We start from the raw sequence: 22,061 nt of genomic DNA, 5'->3' as shown, positions 1-22,061 counted from the left end.
CCCGCTGCCTCCGTTTCCGGCACCATATCTGAGGAAGGATGTTGTGCTGGCTCGAGGGGGTGCAGAGGAGGTTTGCAAGAATGATCCCAGGAATTAGTAGGTTAACCTATGATGAGCATTAGTCAGCACAGGGCCTGTACTCGCTGGAGTTCAGAAGAATGAGGGGGGACCTCATTGAAACATACAGAATAGTGAAAGGCTTGGATAGACTGGATGTGGAGAGGATGTTTCCACTAGTGGGAGAGTCTAGGACTAGAGGTCATAGCCTCAGAATTAAAGTACGTTATTTTAGGAGGGAGGTGAGGATAAATTTATTTGGTCAGTGGAAGGTGAATCTGTGGATTTCTTTGCCAAAAAAAGGCTGTGGAGGCCAAGTCAGTGGATATTTTTAAGGCAGAGATAGATTCTTGATTAGTACAGGTGTCAGTTCATGGGGAGAATGCAGGGAAAAGGGGTTAGGAGGGTGAGAGAGACCAGCCATGATTGAATGGAATAGATTTGTTGGGCCAAATGGCCTAATTCTACTCCAATCACATTACCTCATATCCATATGACATACTATTTTGGTTCTGAGTGAGGTCCTCATGCGTTGAACAAGTTGCCACTGCTTCTAAAGATTAGCTCAACTCCTGGCGGAGGTTTGTTGGAGGTGAAGTTCAGCATCATGGAAAAGAAGATATGAATAAGTACAGACAGCACACTTGTGCCTTACAGCGCCAGAGACTCGGGCTCAATTCTGACCACGGGTGGTTCTTCTTGGTTCTTGGTCCTCCAAAATATTCCAAATGGAATTCAAACTGGAGGTGGTGAAGGGAGGGCTTAAGCCAGAAAGGGTTATTGGGAAGAAAGAGCTACTTTAAATTTAGTTGCATCTGGTTGGGTAACTATAGTTGGGTGGAGATTATTCCATGCTTCTATAGTTACCCAACCAGGTGCTGACTGTATGCAGTGTATGCAATGCTGACTGTATGCAGTGTGTACATTCCACCCGTGACCTGCGTGGGTTTATTCCGGGTGCTCCAGTTTCCTCTCACATTCCAAAGACGCCCAGGTGCGTAGATTATTTGGCTTCTCTGAATTGCAAACGAGTGTATAGGATGCAAAACTCGGATAACAGAACTAGTGTATGAGTGATCACTAGTCAGCACAGAATCGTTGTGCCAAAGGGCCTGTTTCCACGTTTTATCTCCAGACTAAACGACACTAAAAGAGATTGATATAAATATTGAGGCAAGGCCTAGCGAGTAATGGATTTAGATGCCACATCTTCAGCAGGAGAATGATCACATTGACTATATCTCCATGAGGAAAGATGCATTGTGGAAAGCAGGAGGAAGCTTAAAGATAAAAGTGAATGATTCACACATGTTCAGCATTACTTCTCCAAGTTATGTTACCATATATTGGAAAGTAAAAATGTTTGTTTTTTAATTACTCTGGTTAAAAACCAGTGGCTGAATTTCATGCCCTTATTCTAATTGCATTGCTCCATTATAAAGCATGGAGTTAAGAAGCCAATTTTTGTTTCATCAGCTAATGACACTCTTTATTAAATTAAATAGGGGCGCGACACGAAACGTCACCCATTCCTTCTCTCCAGAGATGCTGCCTGTCCCGCTGAGTTACTCCAGCTTTTTATGTCTAACTTTAGTTTAAACCAGCATCTGCAGTTCCTTCCTACACTTTCTTTATTAATGTAGCCATAAATTTGCCCTTTGAACCTCATTACAGGTTTAAAATTGATTTGGTTGTGGCTTATTTTGCATTTTAGGGGGGGGGGGGGGGGGGGGGGGGGGGGGGGGGGGGGGGGGGGGGGGGGCATGTCCTCTCCGTGTTTTTCAGAGGGTGGGGGACGATCCTCCCATGTTTTGTGAAACATGTATTTCGCAATCAGTTCCCATCCAACCGTGCGTTTTAGAATCGCGGCCGCATGCATGGTCAGCTAGCTCAGACTTTGAAAAGAATTAGACACTGAAAAGAAAAGACTCTGAAAAATGTCTTCCTGTGTTAATGATAAACGCTCATCCATTCCATGTTCATTACAAGCTTTCTAAAGTGTTTAAGAAGGAACTACAGATACTGGGAAAATCGAAGGTAGACAAAAATGCTGGAGAAAGTCAGCAGGCATGGCCATCCGAAGGGTATGGCGAACGGACCCCCCCCTTTTTTTCCCCTAGAGTAATAAAAAAAATCGCGCCGCCACCCTCCACCGCCGTTCAGGCCGGCCCGCACCCCCCCCCCCCCCCCCCCCCCCGCTCAGCTCCGCCGTTCAGCAATAAGTTATTGATTGGCAGCTGCAATCTTGTAAGCGGGTCGGCGATCATCCTCGCAAGGGCTGATCCATTAGTGGAGTTCACCTGATACAGACCCACAAACTCTTCCTTAACGTCAAATACATGAACAATAACACCGTGGAATGTTGATTGAATGTCTTTACAAATGCTTCTGAGTATATGATAAGTTGAAGAATCTTATTTTGGCATGCTCCTGAAATATAGTTTGTTTTCTGCTGCAGCCATGTCGTAAGGTCCATGTCACGAGATGAGAAGAGTTGAAGCAATGTTGTAATGTTGCCATCACAGTCATCTTTCCCACATAACGACCTTGCTGGGTCAGATACTGCAGCGTTTCAATTATCTGCAGTAGGGATCTCTGGGCCAGTACCTGTCCTTGGCATCATTGTTTGCTCAGCTGGGCATTAATATCACAAGCCTTTTTGCAGTTAAGCAAGTTTGCACTGGCAATTTTGTGGCATTCAGTCTTTTGATGAACTTGGAATTTTTCAATGCCTCTTTTCCAGTTCTTAAAACCACTTGAGATAAAAGTTTGCTCCTTGAATTTTGAAATTTTCATCAAGTCTTGTACTATGCCACTGCACAGGTTTGGCACAATACATCATCCACATTTGGTTCAATATGGAACCATAGAAACTCTTTAAATCAATTTGCCTGAAACTTAAGAGATCTACATTTCAAATTCTTTATTGGCAACCATAGAAACATAGAAAATAGGTGCAGGAGTAGGCCATTCGGCCCTTCGAGCCTGCACCACCATTCAATATGATCATGGCTGATCATCCAACTCAGTATCCTGTACCTGCCTTCTCTCCATACCCCACTGATCCCTTTAGCCATAAGGGCCATATCTAACTCCCTCTTAAATATAGCCAATTAACTGGCCTCAACTTCCTTCTGTGGCAGAGAATTCCAGAGATCCAAAGAAGAAATGTCTCTAGGGTGGTTGGGTTTCTTTGGCAACAAAAGTGGCAGTGGAGCTCCTGCAGAGGAAGATGTCAAAGAAGTCCGTATATATATGGAACAAGGTGGTTCATCATTCCTGTATGACGAGGACAAAGAATTATCAGCTGGGGAAACTGCATTTCCACATGGACTACCACTGGTTAACACTGGAGTGTCTGGTCTGGTAACTGATGGTCTGGTAGATGAAGATGACAAAATGGGACTACTTGGTGGTGCAGTAGCCGAAGATGTCATGGCTGGATTTCCTGGTCTGGTAGTTGTCATGAATGGACTTTCTCGTCTCGGTGGCGATGACATGCCTGGACTTCCTGATCTGATTGGAGATGTCTTGACTGGACTAGTAGCAGATGTAGTAACCGGACTTTCTGGTCTGTTTGTAGTTGTCATGACTGCACTGGTAGCATAGGATGACAAGTCCGTACTGTCTGGACTGTGAGTGGAAGGAGATAAACAATAATTGATATAAAAAATTCAGTCATTCAAGATAATAAACCACTCTCATCAAAGGTGATTTAAACTGCAGTTTGGCATGAATATCACTGACCTTGTTGTAGTAAATCAATTTGCACGAACTTTGGTCTTTCATACTTCTGATAGCCTTAAGATGTTTATATCACCTTCTTCCAATAGAGTATTTCATTAAGTTCAGATAAACATTAGATACTGCAAAATCTTGCTATGACAATATGATGTCGGATCTCGTGATTAGCTAGCTAGATCTAGAATGAGGTGAAATTGATGAAAATGTGACTGAATCTTACTGAATCTAACCTAAACAAGTACAAGTCCCAGGTAAAGTATATGATTAAGTAACATTATTTCATGATATCACTGAATAAGAACGGGCTGCTTGGTAGATTTTCTGCAGTTTCTCCCATGCAATAATATTCATACAAAATATAAAAAAGTGAAATGAGAAAAGATAGGTAGTTGATCAGCACTTAAAATATACATTTTGGAAAGTGGCATCCGCCCGAAAAATTTAATGTAGTGTTCTTCATTTCTCCTTTTGAAATGAAGTATTGTCTGGATGCTTTCTCTTCAAACATCTCCGCATTGCACCGTCATATATTTCGAAGTTCACAAAGGGTTTGAAGAAGGGTCTCGACCCGAAACGTCGGCTATTCCTTCTCTACGTAAATCCCGCCTCACGCGCTGAGTTCCTCCAGCATTTTTGTCTATCTCCATGAACTTTACTTCTTCAGGAAACAGTTCCCATGGTCAACTATTGAGGAGTAGAGGCAGCTTTTCAAAGGGGTGTCTCCAGAAATACGACAGAAGTTTCCTCAAGTTGAGACATTATTAAGACTTATTCTGACATCTCCCGCCAGTTAATGCGAGGCAAAACAATAGTTCAGTGCACTACGCCGCATTAAAACATGGCTTTGCAACATCATGACAGAAGAGGTTGAACAATCTCATGATCTGCAACGTGCACAAGGAGAGGCGATCAAAATTGGATTCCCGCATCATAGCTGAGGAATTTGTAAACAATAATTCAGATTCCAGACGTAATCCTTCCAGTATTTGGAAGGTTTCACTTGGCATTAATATAACAATGTTGTCAGTGAATGGAGTAATTAAGGGTTACATAATGGGTGGAACTAAACATCAGCTAAATACCAATTCTTGTGAATCAAACTTTCATTGCAACCCTTTTAACAAATATCTAACATTTTATGAGGGCAATGAAACCCTAGAATTTGAATTCGTAAGAACTACTTATCTAATTTTTTTATTAAAGAAATCTATACATTTTATTTTTTTACCTGTCTCATTTATCTTAATGAATGGTATAATCAGATAAAGGCGTTACATGAAGGAACTGACAAAAACAGTACAATATGAATTCAGTTTGTGTCTTGAAGTTATGAATGTATGATTTCCATCATGAATCATTTCCAAATAGAGGGAGGGAATCTCCACTTATAGATTAAATTGAATTGAATTTCCTTTATTGTTATTCAAACAAGTTTGAACAAATTTTGTGCATGATACTAACAAAAGCAACAAAACACACAATGAACACTATTTAACACAAACATCCATCACAGTGAATCTTCTCCAGACACCTCCTCACTGTGATGGATGTTTGTGTTAAATCGTGTTAATTGTGTGTTTTGTTGCTTTTGTTAGTATCATGCACTGTGATGGTCTCATCTCTTCACTGCTTCTTTTCCCACTTTCAGGCAGTCAAACTGTTGCGTCAAGGCGATCGAGGCTCTTGATGTTGAAGCCCCCGCCAAGCGATGGTAGATGTTGCCTCTCCCTTCATATTACAGAGGCCAAATGCTTTCTTCAGATTATAAAGACATTTTATTAACCAATTCACACCCTCTATTTTCACAGCTGGCAATTGGGGAAAAAATGTTTAATACACCCAAGAATGTAAAGTTTTAGGTTGCATATAATGCAGATCATTTATATATTGCTTGGTTTCCATACTACAGCTTGAAAGTGCCCTGTCCTATATTATGTTGTCCAGCATGGTGTCCAGTTTTTTAAAATCCGTGGTACAGACCTGCACTAGTTAACTCATTCTAACGGCCCCATAGTAGAAGCGTCGATGTCACGAGGCTGGAAACTGGAAGAATCCTGAGCGAATTACCGTCCAAGGGCCCACGGCTGAAGCGCGGCCGCCAAGAAATCGTGTCCCCCGGTACCCCCCATGTTTTGATAACGATTTCCGTGCCTCGTGGAAGTCAATGCTTTCACAGCCGCTTCACTCCGAGGGTCATTGGAAACAAAGCTGATACTCCAGCTTGGAGACAAAACTGGAAATCAGCAGGTGGAAAAGTATTAAAGTGCTGGAGTAACTTGTGGGCATTGCAGGTGATAGAGTGCCTCTTCGACAGGAATAGTCATGTTTTTACTTTTTCTAAATACTCTGCTGGAAAGTGTTTTCTCATTGCATTTGTGGAACTAAGCCTCTTTATTTTTACAAAACAAAAGGCAGTTTCTTCCTGAAGCAAAAACAAAGGAACAAAATGCTAGATGAACTCGGGGTGGGCCAAGCAGGTGTTGTCCAGCTTCTGTCTTTCGTTTCCTGAAACCAGAAAACCCTGGTTAACTTTCGTTTTCCTTAAAATCGCAAACATGTCTAGGCAAATTTAGTTTCGCATCCAGAGTTGATCTCCGTTGCTCATTGGCTCATTCTTGTTTTGAAAGCGACCAGCAAGAGTATTTAAAAACCTGTTGTGTTCCGAACGCTTTAAAAAAATGTAAAGGTGTCCGTTCGGCTTGATCACATACAGGTAAGTGCTTGTAACAACTGCGCAGATTCTTTTTTTTTTTTTTTTTTTTTGTTTATTTTATTAGAAGTTAATACAGCACAAAACAGTACAGTGGCAACTAATTTTAGGTGCCAACTATGTAATACCGTAATCCATTCTATGTACAACCTCTAGTTTTATGTTATAAGAAGGAAGTAAGCAGGACAAGAAAAAGAAAACAATAGAAAGGGGAAAAAGTGGAAAAATAGATGGTAGAGAGTAGAAAAACGTGAAGTGTGTATATAAAAAATAAAAAAAGGAAGAGAGAAAGTGGAAAGTAGAAATAGAAGAGAAGGCCCCTTAAAAGAGAATTTTTCAAATCTGTATTCGGAGATGTAGCTCTATCCGCGTCATGAACTGAAATCAGCAATCCTTACGGTACCGCTGCATCACATGATTCCAAAAAGTCGATGAAAGGAGACCAACTCCTTAAGAATTGGTCATATTTATCTATTAGTCGGAGTCTCATTTCTTCAAGGCGTGCTATGTCCATCATATTCCTAATCCACATTTTAACAGTTGGTGTGGTTGTATTTTTCCAAAATTTAAGTATCAATTTCTTTCCAATTATTAACCCATAATTAAAAAAAAACATTTTGATCTTTATTTAAATTGGTATCTTCTCCTATTATTCCAAATATAATCCATTCCGTTTTGGGTTCTATTCTTGACTTGAAAATCTTTGTAAATATATCAAATATATCACTCCAAAATTTATTCAACTTTGTACATCCAACAAATGAGTGTGTTATATTAGCGTTTTGAAACAAACATTTATCGCATCTGGGAGAGACGTTTGGATAAAATTTATTCAACCTCGTTTTTGAATAATATAGTCTATGTAATAATTTGAATTGAATTAAATTATGTCTTGCATTAATAGAACAGTTATGTGTATTCATCAAATACTTTTCCCATCGCAGATTCTACAGGATATATATATATGTACAGCAAATTCATAATCTTTTGTCATAACCTTTGCCATCTCGCTATATATATATATTTAATTGTGATTTATTAATACATATTATATAATATATATTAATAAATTACTATTAATTTAATTGTATTTATAAATATATATATATGTAAATATTCTTCTTCTTCCCATTCCTTCCCTCCAGAGATGCTGCCTGTACCACTGAGTTACTCCAGCATTTTGTGTTTACCTTCAATTTAAACCAGCATCGGCAGTTCTTTCCTACCAACATATGAATATATTTATATGTCTTTTTATTGTTATATATTTGGGAAGGGGTGGGCGTCTTGGGGTCGCGGAGATTGTAACACAGAAATGTTTTTACAAACCATTCTCTGATCTCTCTGATAACCACTTGGAGTTCAAGCTGGAGATGCTGCCTGTCATGTCCCGCTGAGTTACTAAGTCTGATGTAAAGCAAGTGAGTGTTGCCTGCTAAAAGTTAACATGGATAACCCTCTCTGCTTGCTGTTATTTCATAACAGAAGGGCTGAAACTTTCATGACGCCATGAAATTGTTGACCTCTGGTACTAAAATCAATTGTCGCGATATCTTCTTCCTCTTTTTGGAAATTATTATTGCATATTTCTATCATTCCATGTGTGAAGTGTTTTTGTTAACATCCTTCCTGCATGACTTGGAAACCTTTTTAAGATGTGTCTCCTTGTACTCATTTGCCAAGATAAGAAAAAAGTTCTTAAATGAAGATCACTCTCCACCTTTCTTTACATGGGTTTATTTTAGTTTAGTTACCTGAAGAAGGGTCTCAACCTAAAATGTCATCCATTAGTTCTCTCCAGAAATGCTTCCTGACCCGCAGAGTTTCTCCAGCATTTTGTGTCTATCTTCAGTGTAACCCAGTAGGTATGTTACAAAACTTACCTTCAGCGGCGCTGCAATTCTGCCACTGGCTGTGTGCGCGACTCTGGCACCTTTGAGAGGGGGGCGGGATTAAAATGCTGTTTTCTCCTGCCAGTCGAAGTCGATTTTCTCAAGCTGTTTAGCTGCTGAAGAATAATCCATCTGACGTGTTCTATCAAGTTTTTTTAAAAACATGGCTAGATTATTTGATTGCTGGAGTAAAATTAAAATCTTGTAACACCGTCAATGGGACAGATCTCCCGTACGGGACAGATAAAGGCAAGCCGTTTAATTTACATAAAAACGTGTTTAGGATTACTTTAATCCAAATTTTACATTGCGAAAAGGTGATTTAGGTCCCATACGATCCGACAGTATTTTTCCTGCCGATATGGGGTTTAAATTCACTGTAAACTAGCAATGTTATAAAATAATGCCTTAGTTTTGATGAAATGCAGTGAGCAAACGCGATAATTCCCGATATTTTCGATCTCTATATCTGCACGGCCAACAACTGTTGTTTTCCCTTCAGCGCTCTCTTCTATTTACCTTCGTTTTTCTTTATCTTCTGGACTCTAAAGTAAGATAACTGTGCCTCGCGGTCACCCCGACTGGCACAGTAATTTACAGCTCAAAAAGGGGCCGTTTTCGCGGTTTTCAACAGGTTTGAAAGTGTGCGTTTTCAGCATCAATAACATGTACTGGAAGTGACGTTTGTACCCCAGTTGGATTTTGCGGTCACGTGGGTGAGGATCTATGATCCAGTGACCTTTCGTGAAATCACCCTATTGATTTTCTATGGACATAACAAAAAAGCTGTGATCGTGGACAGTCAAAAGCACATAACTTTCTTAACATTTAAGAGAACTGAATGAAATTTTCAGTTATCATAGATTGAAGCATTCTGAAACAAATATAAAATAATCTTACTTGGATGACCTGAAATTAAAGCATATAATTAGTTACTTACCCAATGATAGCTAATTTCAAACTTCAATTACTAGATCTAAACATCTATCCATTTCTTAATAAACGATTAACATTTTTAAATAGCCTAAGTGTCCAAATAATATTCACAAAGAATTCACAATGAAACAGGATTTTGAAATCTCATTTACATTAATTTATAGGCCAAATGGAAGGAATTTAGTGTTCAATTGCTGTAAATTAAAGTCCATTTAAATCTGCTTTCTAGTGGGATCCTGTGAACGCGCTGGTTTAGAATGTTCACATTGCGGTAGATTCGTGCCCTCAAATGCCCAGAAAAATACTGCGGGATATAATGGGGCCCAAATTAGCTACTCGCAACATTAAACTTTGTATAAAGGGATCTTAAGAAACCCTTTTTAACGTAAAAGTAAACAGCCTACCTTCCGTTTTCCCCGGTATGAGATCCGACCCGTTGTCGGCGGTCGCGGGTTTAGAGGTTAATTTTTAACCTACTATAACAAGTAAATAAAGACCTTAAAACTAAAAATAGCTCCAGCTACGGAATCTTCCAGCGATTTTCGTTAATAATGAACTAGGCTGAAAAACCTCGATTTGATCAGCCTAGGGAAAATCGTGTTTTAAACCCGCCCCCCTCTAATCGGCGCCAAAATCGCGCACACGGGCTGGGACAGATCTTCAGGTAGGCTTTGCAACATACCTATGTAAACCGCAACGTTCCAATTGATCCCATTCCACAAAATCCCACTCGCAAGATGATTAAATGGCCATTAATTTACAGGAATTAAACACTAAATTCCTTCCATTTGGCCTATAAATTCATGACAATGAGATTTTAAAATCATGTTATATTGTGAATTCTTGTGTGAATGTTATTTGGACACTTAGGCTATTTAAAAATGTTAACCTTTTCTTAAGAAACGGATAGATGTTTAGATCTAGTAATTGAATTTTGTAATTAGGTAACTAACTAATTATATGCTTTAACTTCAGGTCATCCAAGTTAGATTGTTTCATATTTGTTTCAGAATACTTCAATCTATAATTACTGAAAATGTCATTCAGTTCTAAATTTTATTTTTAAAGTTATGGGCTTTTAACTGTCCTTGATCACAGCTTTTGAATTAAGTCAATGGAAAAACAATAGGAAACAAGATGCTAATTTCCGAGTATGAAAATTGTCATAACTTTTTTAATACTGAAGATATGAAAGCGAATTAGGTGTCAAATTAAACTTCTTTTTATGCGTTATCTGATGGGGAAAAATGCAGACTTGATTTTTATAATCTCTAAATTTTGTAACATTGCTAAAACCAGCATCTGCAGTTCCTGCCGACACACCAAGTAGGTATGTTACAAAACCTACCTGAATCGTGGCTGAGCATTTGCCCTACCCCGTGTGTGTGATTTTGGCGCTGTTTAGAGGGGGCGGGTTTAAAACGCGATTTTTACTAGGCTGTTCCAATCGAAAATGTTCAGCCTAGTAAATCATTAACGGAAAATCGCTGAAAGACCCCGTCGCAAAAGGTATTATTAGTTTTTATGGCCTTGTATAATATTTATAGTAGTTTAAAAATCACTCTCTCACTCCGCAACCTCTCGCAGCCCCAGGGTTTTATAAAGCAAACAATTAAAGGTATGTACCTTATTTTTACATTAAATGGGGCTTGTATATAACCCTGTGTATAAAGTTTTCTATAGCCAGTAGTTCATTTTGGGCTCTTTATATCCCGCAGTATTTTTCTGGGCACTTGAGGGCACAAATCCAGCGCAATATGAACGTTCTAAACCAGCGCGTTCACAGGAACCCACTAGAAAGCCGATTTAAATTGACTTTAATTTACAGCAAATGAACACTAAATTCCTTCCATTTGGCCTATAAATTGATGTAAATGAGATTTAAAAATCATGTTTTATTGTGAATTATTTGTGAATATTATTTGGACACTTGGGCTATTTAAAAATGTTAATCATTTATTAAGAAATGGATAAATGTTTAGATCTAGTAATTGAAGTTCGAAATTAGCTACAATTGGGTAACTAACTAATTATATGCTTTAATTTCAGGTCATCCAAGTAAGATTATTTTATATTTGTTTCATAATGCTTCAATCTATGATAACTGAAAATTTCATTCAGTTCTCTTAATTTTTAAGACGGTTATGGGCTTTTGACTGTCCACGATCACAGCTTTTTTGTTATGTCCATAGAAAATCAATAGGGAACAAGATGCTAATTTCCGAGTAGGAAAATGGCCATAACTTTTTTATTACTTGAGATATGAAAGTGAATTAGGTGTCAAATTAAACTTATTGTTATGCTTTATCTGATGGGATAAATTGCAGACTTGATTTTTTAAATCTCAAAATTTTGTAACATTGCTACACCAAGCACCCCATCCTTTGTTTTTGCCTCAGGAAGAAACTGCCTTTTGTTTTGTAAAAACAAAAGAGGTTTAGTTCCACATATGCAATGAGAAAACAATTTTCAGCACAGTAGTTAGAGAAGAGTATTTAGCACTCCGTCACCTGCACTGCCCACTGGTCCTAGCCCAGGGGGTCAAACTACCGGGCCGTACCCGGCCCGCGAAGTGTCCAATCCGACCAGCGGGATGTTATTGGGGGGGGGGGGGGGTAAAAAGTATATGCATGACCATATATTATGTATCTGTACACCGAAGATAATCGCAAAATTTCTGGAGCAGCTCAGCGGGACAGGTGGCATATGGACATTTAACTATGAATTAAACCGTTCACTTACTTGATGCGGGCGGCGGCGCCTCGAGCGGTCCCCGGGTCGCGCTCCCGCGGGCGACAACCGCTGCGCGTGCGCGACGGCAGGCGAGGACTACTGCGCGTGCGCGCGGCTGGAGGGGGGAGCGTCGCAGCCGCCGTTTGAATCGCGCTGGCGGTGGGTGCCCCCCACACCCCCGAGATCAGACACCCCTTCCCCCCCAGACCAGACACCCCTTCCCCAGATCAGACACTCTTCCCCTCAGACCAGACACCCCCCTCCCTCGACCAGACACCTCCTCCCCCAGACTAGATACCCCCCCCCCCCCCAGACCAGACACCCCTTCCCCCCCAGACCAGACACCCCTTCCCCCCCCCCAGACCAGACACCCCCTCCCCCCAGACCAGATGCTGCTCTCCGACCAAACACACTCCCCCAGACCAGCCACCCCTTTCCCTAGACCAGACACCCCCTCAGACCAGACATCCCCCAGACCAGACACCATCGCCGTCGGCAGCTGCCTCATATCAGTGTTAATGGTGCCGCACCCGACCATCAAGGCGGAGGGCAGTGGCACTCTGGGCACCGCCTGCTGGCAGGTGAGGACCTCCGGACACCGCCTGGGTTTGGTGACCACCCAACGCGTCCCCAGACCAGACACCACCTCCCGCCAGGCACCCCCTCTCTCGACCAGACACCCTCCCCCAGACCAGAACACCACCACCCCCCCAGACCAGGTACCCCCTCCCCCCAGACCAGAAACCCCTCCCTCCAGACTAGACACCCTCCCCACAGACCAGACCCCCCCCCCCCCCCACACACCCAGACCAGACACTCTCCTCCCCCCAGACCATATACCTCAGACTAGACATTCCCCTCCCCCCCAGACCAGGCACCCGCCAGACCACACACCCCCTTCCCCCCAGACCAGACACCCCCTCCCCCCAGACCACACCCACCACATTCTGCCCAGGCCAGGTACAACCCCCCAGACCAGACCCCTCCCCACCAGACCAGACACCCCCTCCCCCCAGACCGGTCACCCCCGACCAGACACCCCCTGCCCCCCCCCAGATCAGCCACCCCCTTCCCGCCAGACCAGGCAACCCCCCCAGAGCAGACACCCCCCCAGACCAGACACCCCCTCCCCCCAGACCAGCCAACACATTCCCCCAGATACCCCCCTCCCCCCCCCAAACCAACCACCGTTTTCCCCCAGACCAGACACCCCCTCCCCTCCAGATCAGACATCCCCTCCCCCAGATCAGACATCCCCCAGACCAGGCACCCCCCACAGACCAGGCACCCGCCAGATCAGGCACCCCCCCAGAGCAGACAACCCCCCAGACCTAGACACCCATATCCCCAGACCAGACCAGACACCCCCGCTCTCTCCCCAGACCAGACACACCCTCTCCCCAGACCAGAGACCCCCCCCTCCCCCCAGACCAGATACCCCATTCCCCACAGGCCAGGTACACCCCCCAGACCAAACACCCCCCTCTCCCCAGACCAGACACACCCTCTCCCCAGACCAGGACACCCCCTGCCCCCAGACATCACCTCCCCAGACCAGACACCCCTCCCCCCCCAAACCAATTACCCTTTTCCCCCAGGCCAGACACCCCCTTCCCCAGACCAGGCACCCCCTCCACCCGACCAGACACCCCCCCAGATCAGCCACCAACCCCAGTCCAGCCACCCTCCCCAGTCCAGACACCCTCCCCAGACCAGACACCACCCAGACCAGACACCGCCGAGACCAGACACCACCCAGACCAGACACCCATCCCCCAGATTAGACACCCTTTCCCCCCAGAGAGAGAGACACCCCCTTCCCCGACACCCCCCCAGACCAGCCACCCCCTCCCCCAGACCAGACACCACCTCCCCCAGACCAGATGCTGTCCCCAGCCAAACCCCCCCCAGATCAGTAACCCCCCCAAGACCAAACACCCCTTTCCCCCAGACGAAACACCCCCACCCCATCCACCCCAGACCAGACACCCCCTCCCCTACATTCAGACCAGCCGCCCCCAGACCAGACACCTCCCCAGACCAGCCACCCCTTTCCCTAGACCAGACACCCCCTCAGACCAGACACCATCGCCGTCGGCAGCTGCCTCATATCAGCGTTAATGGTGCCGCACCCGACCATCAAGGCGGAGGGCAGTGGCACTCTGGGCACCGCCTGCTGGCAGGTAAGGACCTCCGGACACCGCCTGGGTTTTGGTGACCACCCAACGCGTCCCCAGACCAGACACCACCTCCCGCCAGGCACCCCCTCTCTCGACCAGACACCCTCCCCCAGACCAGACACCACCTCCCCCAAACCAGGTACCCCCCCCTCCCCCAGACCAGACACCCCTCCTTCCAGACTAGACACCCTCCCCACAGACCAGACCCCCCACCCCCCCCCCCCCCCCCCCCCCCCCCACCACCCAGACCAGAACACTCTCCTCCCCCCCAGACCAGATACCTCAGACTAGACATCCCCCCTCCCCCCAGACCAGGCACCCCCCTTCCCCCCAGACCAGACACCCCCTCCCCCCAGACCACCCCCACCACATTCTGCCCAGGCCGGGTACAACCCCCCAGACCAGACCCCTCCCCACCAGACCAGACACCCCCTCCCCCCAGACCGGTCACCCCCGACCAGACACCCCCCCCCCCCCCCCCCCCAGATCCAGCCACCCCCTTCCCGCCAGACCAGGCACCCCCCCAGAGCAGACAACCCCCAGACCAGACACCCCCTCCCCCCAGACCAGCCAACACATTCCCCCAGATACCCCCCCTCCCCCCCCAAACCAATCACCGTTTTCCCCCAGACCAGACACCCCCTCCCCTCCAGATCAGAGATCCCCTCCCCCAGATCAGACATCCCCCAGGCCAGGCACCCCCCCACAGACCAGGCACCCGCCAGATTAGGCACCCCCCAGAGCAGACAACCCCCCAGACCTAGACACCCATATCCCCAGACCAGACAGACACCCCCGCTCTCCCCAGACCAGACACACCCTCTCCCCAGACCAGAGACCCCCCTCCCCCCAGACCAGATACCCCATTCCCCACAGGCCAGGTACACCACCCCCCAGACCAGACACCCCCCCTTCTCCCCAGACCAGACACACCCCTCTCCCCAGACCAGACACCCCCCTGCCCCCAGACATCACCTCGCCAGACCAGACACCCCCTCCCCCCCAAACCAATCACCCTTTTATTTTTTTACCTGAGTCTCATTTATCTTAATGAATGTTATAATCAGATAAAGGCATTACATGAAAGAACTGACAAAAACTGAGTACAATGTGAATTCAATTTGTGTCTTGAAGTTATGAATGTATGCTTTCCATTATGAATCATTTCCAAATAGAGGGAGGGAATCTCCACTTGTAGATTGAATTGAATTTCCTTTATTGTTATTCAAACAAGTTTGAACAAAATTTTGTGCATGATACTAACAAAAGCAACAAAACACACAATTAACACGATTTAACACAAACATCCATCACAGTGAATCTTCTCCAGACACCTCCTCACTGTGATGGATGTTTGCGTTAAATAGTGTTAATTGTGTGTTTTGTTGCTTTTGTTAGTATCGTGCACTGTGCTGGTCTCATCTCTTCACTGCTTCTTTTCCCGCGGTCAGGCAGTCAAACTGTTGTGCCGAGGCGATCGAGGCTCTTGATGTTGATGCCCCCGCCAAGCGATGGTAGATGTTGCCTCTCCCTTCATATTACAGAGGCCAAATGCTTTCTTCAGATTATAAAGACATTTATTAACCAATTCACACCCTCTATTTTTACAGCCGGCAATTGGGGAAAAAATGTTTAATACACCCAAGAATGTAAAGTTTTAGGTTGCATATAATGCAGATAATTTACTGTATACATTGCTTGGGTTCCATACTACAGCTTGAGAGTGCCCTGTCCTATATTATGTTGTCCAGCATGGTGTCCAGTTTTTTAAAATCTGTGGTACAGACATGCACTAGTTAACTAATTCTAACGACCCCATAAGGGTTGGTGGCTGAAGCACGCGCGGCCGCCAAGAAATCGTGTCCCCTGGTACGTTTTGATAGCCATTTCCGTGCCTGGTGAAAGTCAATGCTTTCACAGCTGCTTCACTCCGAGGGTCATTGGAAACCAAGCTGATACTCCAGCTTGGAGACAAAACTGGAAATCAGCAGGTGGAAAAGTATTAAAGTGCTGGAGTAACTTGTGGGCATTGCAGGTGATAGAGTGCCTCTTCGACAGGAATAGTCATGTTTTTACTTTTTCTAAATACTCTGCTGGAAAGTGTTTTCTCATTGCATTTGTGGAACTAAGCCTCTTTATTTTTACAAAACAAAAGGCAGTTTCTTCCTGAAGCAAAAACAAAGGAACAAAATGCTAGATGAACTCAGGGTGGGCCAAGCAGGTGTTGTCCAGCTCCTGTCTTTCGTTTCCTGAAACTCTGGTTAACTTTCGATTTCCTTAAAATCGCGAACAGTGCAAACATGTCTAGGCAAATTTAGTTTCGCATCCAGTTGATCTCCGTTGCTCATTGGCTCATTCTTGTTTCGAAAGCGACCAGCAAGAGTATTTAAAAACGTGTTGTGTTCCGAACGCTTTAAAAAAATGTAAAGGTGTCCGTTTGACTTGATCACATACAGGTACGTACAAACACCCCTTTCCCCCAGACCAAACATCCCCACCCCATCCACCCCAGACCAGACACCCCCTCCCCTACATTCAGACCAGCCGCCCCTAGACCAGACACCTCCCCAGACCAGACATGCCCTCCCTCCAGACCAGACACCCCCTTCCCCCAAGACCAGATACTCCTCCCCCCAGACCAGACACCTCCCCCCCAGACAAGACGCAGTTACAGACCAGGCACCCCTCCCCCCAGACCAGACACCCTCCCCCCCATACCAGACACCCTCCCCCCCATACCAGACACCCCCTTCTCTCCAGACCAGAAACCCCGTTCCCCCCAGACCAGACACTCCTCCCCCCAGGCCAGACACCCCCCAGACCAGACACCCCCCCCCCCCACACCAGATACCCCACCAGACCAGACAACTCCTCAGACTAGATACCGCCCTCCCTCCAAACTAGACACCTCCCCCCCCAGACCTGACATCCCCCCACACCCAGACCAGACACCCCCTCCCCCAAACTGGAAATCGCCTTCCCCCCTAGACCAGGCACCTCCCCAGACCAGACATTCCCCTCCCCCACAGACTAGACAACCCCAGACCAGACATCTGACACCCCCCCCAGGCCAAGCACCCCCTTCACCCCAGACCAGCCACCCCTCCTCCCAGACCAGGCACCCCCCAGACCAGACACCCCTCCCCCCAGATCAGACATCCCTTCCCCCAGACCAGACACCCACCACAGACCAGACACCCCTCCCCCCAGACCAGACACCGCTCCCCCCAGACCATACACCCCTCCCCCCCAGACCAGACACCCCTCCCCAGACCAGACACACCCCCCCCAGACCAGACACCCCTCCCCCTCAGACCAGACACCCCTTCCCCCCAGACCAGACACCCCCTTCCCCCCAGACCAGACACCCCTTCCCCCCCAGACCAGACACCCCTTCCCCCCAGACCAGACACCCCTCCCCTAGACCAGACACCCCTCCCCCCAGACCAGACATCCCCTCCCCCACACCAGACACCCCCCCCCCCCCAGACCCAGACACACTCCCAGACCAGGCATCCCTTCCCAATGACCAGACACACCCCCACCAGACCAGACACCCCTCCTCCCCCAGACCAGACACACTCCCAGACCAGGCATCCCTTCCCATGACCAGACACCCCCACCAGACCAGACACCCCTCCTCCCCCAGACCAGACACCCCTTCCCCACTTAGACCAGAACCCCTCCCCCCCAGACCAGACACCCCTTCCCTCCAGACCAGACACCCCTTTTCCCACAGACCAGACATCTCCTCCCCTAGACCAGACGCCCACCAGACCAGACATCCCCCTCCCACCAATCTAGACATCCCCACCCCCCACAGACTAGACAACCCCAGCCTCCTCATAGGCTCCAAAGCCACACTCAGCAAAATCAATAACCCCGCTCTCACCATCGACGGCACCACTGTCTCCTCATCTCCCCAGGCCCGCAACCTTGGCGTGATCTTTGATTCCACCCTCTCCCTTGAGCCTCACATCCGCCATGTCTTTAAAACCTCCTTCTTTCATCTCCGCAACATCGCCAAACTCAGACCCTCTCTCACACCTCACGCTGCTGAAAGACTCATCCATGCCTTCATCTCCTCCCGATTGGACTATTGCAACTCACTTCTCCTTGGCATCAGCTCCACCTACATTAACCAACTACAACTGGTCCAGAACGCAGCCACCCGACTCATCACCCACACCAAATCCTGGCATCACATCACTCCAGTCCTCAAACAACTTCACTGGCTTCCCAGCTCCCACCGGATCACCTACAAAATCCTGATCCTCACCTACAAAGCCCTCCACCATCTGCCCCCCCCCATATCTCACTGACCTCCTCTCCCCCTACCAACCCTCACGGTCCCTCAGATCCACATCAGCCGGTCTCCTCTCCATCCACAAGTCCAACCTCCGCAGTTTTGGGGACAGAGCCTTCTCCAGGGCAGCCTCCCCAAACTGATTAGATTAGATTAGATTAGATTCGTTTATTGTCATTCAGACCTTTCGGTCTGAACGAAATTTCGTTTCCCTGCAGTCATACATATAATAAAAAATGAAAAAAACACACAATCAACACAAATTTAACATCCACCACAGTGAGTTCACCAAATACCTCCTCACTGTGGTGGAAGGCAAAATCTTAAAGTCTCTGTCTCTTCCCTCTTTGTTTCTCCCTCTGCGCCGAGGTGATCCAGGCTCCAGATGTTGTGACCCCCACCGGGTGATGGTAAACCCCGCGGGTCAACCGTGCTCCGTGAACGGGCCGGTTCAAACTCAGCGGGTGGTCGCTGCCGCCGCCACAACTCCGGGGCCAGTCGGGTCTCCGCTGCCGCTGCTGCCGCCGCCACGGTTCCGGGGCCGAGTCGGGTCTCCGCTGCCACCGCCGCCGCCACAGCTCCGGGGCCAGTCGGGTCTCTGCTGCCGCCGCCACGGTTCCGGGGCCGAGTCGGGTCTCCGTTGCCACTGCTACAGCTCCGTGGCCGAGTCGGGTCTCCGCTGCCGCTGCTACAGCTCCGGGGCTGAGTCGGGTCTCCGCTACTGCTGCCACTGCTACAGCTCCGAGGCCGCCAACTCCGCCATTAGGCCTCGGCGAAGAGGGAGATGGGGACGGGGAATACGACAGAAAAAAAAGTCACATCCCCCGAAGGAAGAGACCAAAACATGTTTCTCCCACCCCACCCACCCACATACACAACTTAATAAAACAAAATTGACTAAAACATGACAAAGGAACAAAAAGAAAGAAAAAAAACAGAACGGACTGCAGGTGGGCCGCAGCTGTTAAGCCAGCGCCGCCAAATTCCGTGTCCCTCACCATCTTGCAGTCCCGCCTCAAGACCCATCTCTTCACCTCTACCTATCCTTAGCCCCACGTCCCCCTCCATTTTCATCTGTGCATTAATTGACTCATATTGTGTTTTGAATTGAATTCTGTCTTTACTTTGTGTACTAGTCATGTCTCTACTATTTATTTCATTCCCCTTACATGTTTTTCCTCTACCTGCTAAATTTTTGTAAGGTGTCCTTGAGACTCTTGAAAGGCGCCAATAAATAAAATGTATTATTATTATTATTATTATAAAACACCTCACCCCCCTCACCAGGCCAGGCACCCCCTTCCCCCCTGACTAGACACTCCCTCCCCCAGACCAGACACCAGCTCCCTCAGACCAGATGCTGTCTCCGGCCAAACACGCCCCCCCCCAGATCAGTAGCCCCCCCCCCCCCAGGCCAGACACCCCTTTCCCCCAGACCAAACACTCCCACCCCCATCCAGACCAGACACCACCCTCCCTCCAACCTAGACAACCACCCCCCCCCAAACGGGCCACCCTCCACCCCCAGTCCAGACACCCATCCCCCCAGACCAGACACACTCCCAGACCAGGCACCCCTCCCCCAGAATAGGCACCCCCACCAGACCAGACACCCCTGCCCCACATACCAGACACCCTTCCCTCCTGACCAGAAACCTCTTTCCTCCCAGACCAGACACTCCTCTCCCCAGGCCAGACATCCCCCAGACCAGCCACCCCCCTCCCCCCACACCAGACACCCCCCAGACCAGACAACTCCCCAGACCAGATACCCCCCTCCCTCCAGACTAGACACCTCCTCCCCCCAGACCTGACATCCCCCCCACACCCAGACCAGATGATCTCCATCCCCGACCAGACACCCCCTCCCCCAAACTAGAAATAGACTTCCCCCCCTAGACCAGGCACCTCCCCAGACCAGACATCCCCCTCCCACCACGCTAGACATCCCCTACCGCACTAACTAGACAACCCCAGACCAGACGCCTGATTCCCCCCTCCTCAGGCCAGACACCCCCTTCCCCAGACCAGACACCCCCCTCACCCCTCCCAGACCAGGCACTCTCCTCCAAACTGGACACACCCTCTCCCCAGATCAGACACCCCCACCCCCAGACCAGACACCCCTCCCCCAGACCAGACACCGCTCCCCCCCAGACCAGACACCCCTCCCCCCCCAGACCAGACACTCCTCCCCCCCAGACCAGACACACCCTCCCCCCCCAAAACTAGACACCTCCCCAGATCAGACACCCCCTCCCCCAAACCAGACACCTCCCCAGACCAGACATCCCCTCCCCCAAACCAGACACCACCTCCCCCCATTGCAACAAATCACGTGTGTTTGGGCGTGCACAAATAATGAGGCCCACATGGTCGTTCAGTATTCCAAAAAACACAAGGAATCATGAGATTTGTCAATGGTCACTCACTATAAAGAAAAGGCTAACAAAGCTGGCTGCACAAACTGTATAAAAACTTTTCTTTATTCATGATTATATTTAACCTGAGGAACGGAGGTGCGAGTCAGCGGGAGAGCGGGATGTAACCGCGAGAGAGGGGTCAGATGCGAATGGGAGACGGAGGGAAATTGGGCCGGCGTAGAGACATTCTTGGTAGCTGCAAGCACGCAGACCCTCGCTTCATCTGCAGCCAAGATCAAACCAGTTGCTGAACCACCACTGGACCATCCCTGTCCCCACTCCCGTGTCTCCCCTACCCCCCGAATGTCCCATCCCTGCCCAGGGGGCGGCCGGGAAAAAGTGCCAACCCGTTCAAATCAACCTACCCCGCCCGGCTTACCGACAGCACCGGATTTACGGGACGGCGGCCCGGAGCAACGGCGGCCCACAGTCAGCGCGGAGAAGAAACGCCAACTCCAACTCCAACCCAACCTTGCTCCAACTTCTGAGGAACCCCCTCCCCGATCGGCTGGGGACCACCAGCTGCACTCCCTGCCCCACCCAGCCGGCCAACCCCCCAAGCACCGGCGCAAGCCAAGCACCAGCCATCAACGGACACATACACAAAACGCTGCAGCAACAGTGGGACATGCAGCACCCCCGGAGAAAAGGAATGGGTGACGTTTCGGGTCGAGACCTATCTCCAGAGATGTTGCCTGACCCTCCGAGCCACCGCAGCACGTCATGTGCATTCCTGCTGATGACCGGCGCTCAGCCCCCGCCGGCACAAAGAGAGCCAACCGACAGCCAATAGACATGGTGACAGGCAAAGATCCTCTGCTCTAAGATCTTTGGTGACAGGCGCAACCGCCTGCACACAACGCAGCCCCACAGTTGCTGAGAATGTTTACAATTGAGTGATCTGGGCATGGGCAGTCGGAATACCGAACTCGCTTGTCGGGCTCGTGATCTAAAATGAGTTTGACACCCCCGTCCTAGATGGCCTGAAAAAGGGTCTCGACCCAAAGCATCACACATTCATCACCAGAGATGCTGCCTGTCCCGCTGAGTTACTCCAGCATTTTGTGCCTACCTTTGGTG

General features: G+C 48.0%; 1 protein-coding gene across 1 annotated transcript in view; it reads left to right on the top strand.

The window, feature by feature from the left end:
- Positions 1–6,487: 6,487 nt before the first annotated feature.
- The window catches only part of LOC129702988 (interferon-induced GTP-binding protein Mx3-like), a 108,305-nt gene continuing 92,731 nt past the window's right edge, over positions 6,488–22,061 (top strand). The window contains exon 1 of the mRNA XM_055645121.1: positions 6,488–6,514. The gene's annotated coding sequence lies outside the window, so the exon portion shown is untranslated. The remainder of the gene's footprint in view (positions 6,515–22,061) is intronic.

This window comes from Leucoraja erinacea, chromosome 13, assembly GCF_028641065.1.
Source record: "Leucoraja erinacea ecotype New England chromosome 13, Leri_hhj_1, whole genome shotgun sequence".
NCBI lineage: Eukaryota > Metazoa > Chordata > Chondrichthyes > Rajiformes > Rajidae > Leucoraja > Leucoraja erinaceus.
The sequence above is the reverse complement of the archived record's forward strand: the minus strand, read 5'-3'. Positions and strand labels throughout refer to the sequence as shown.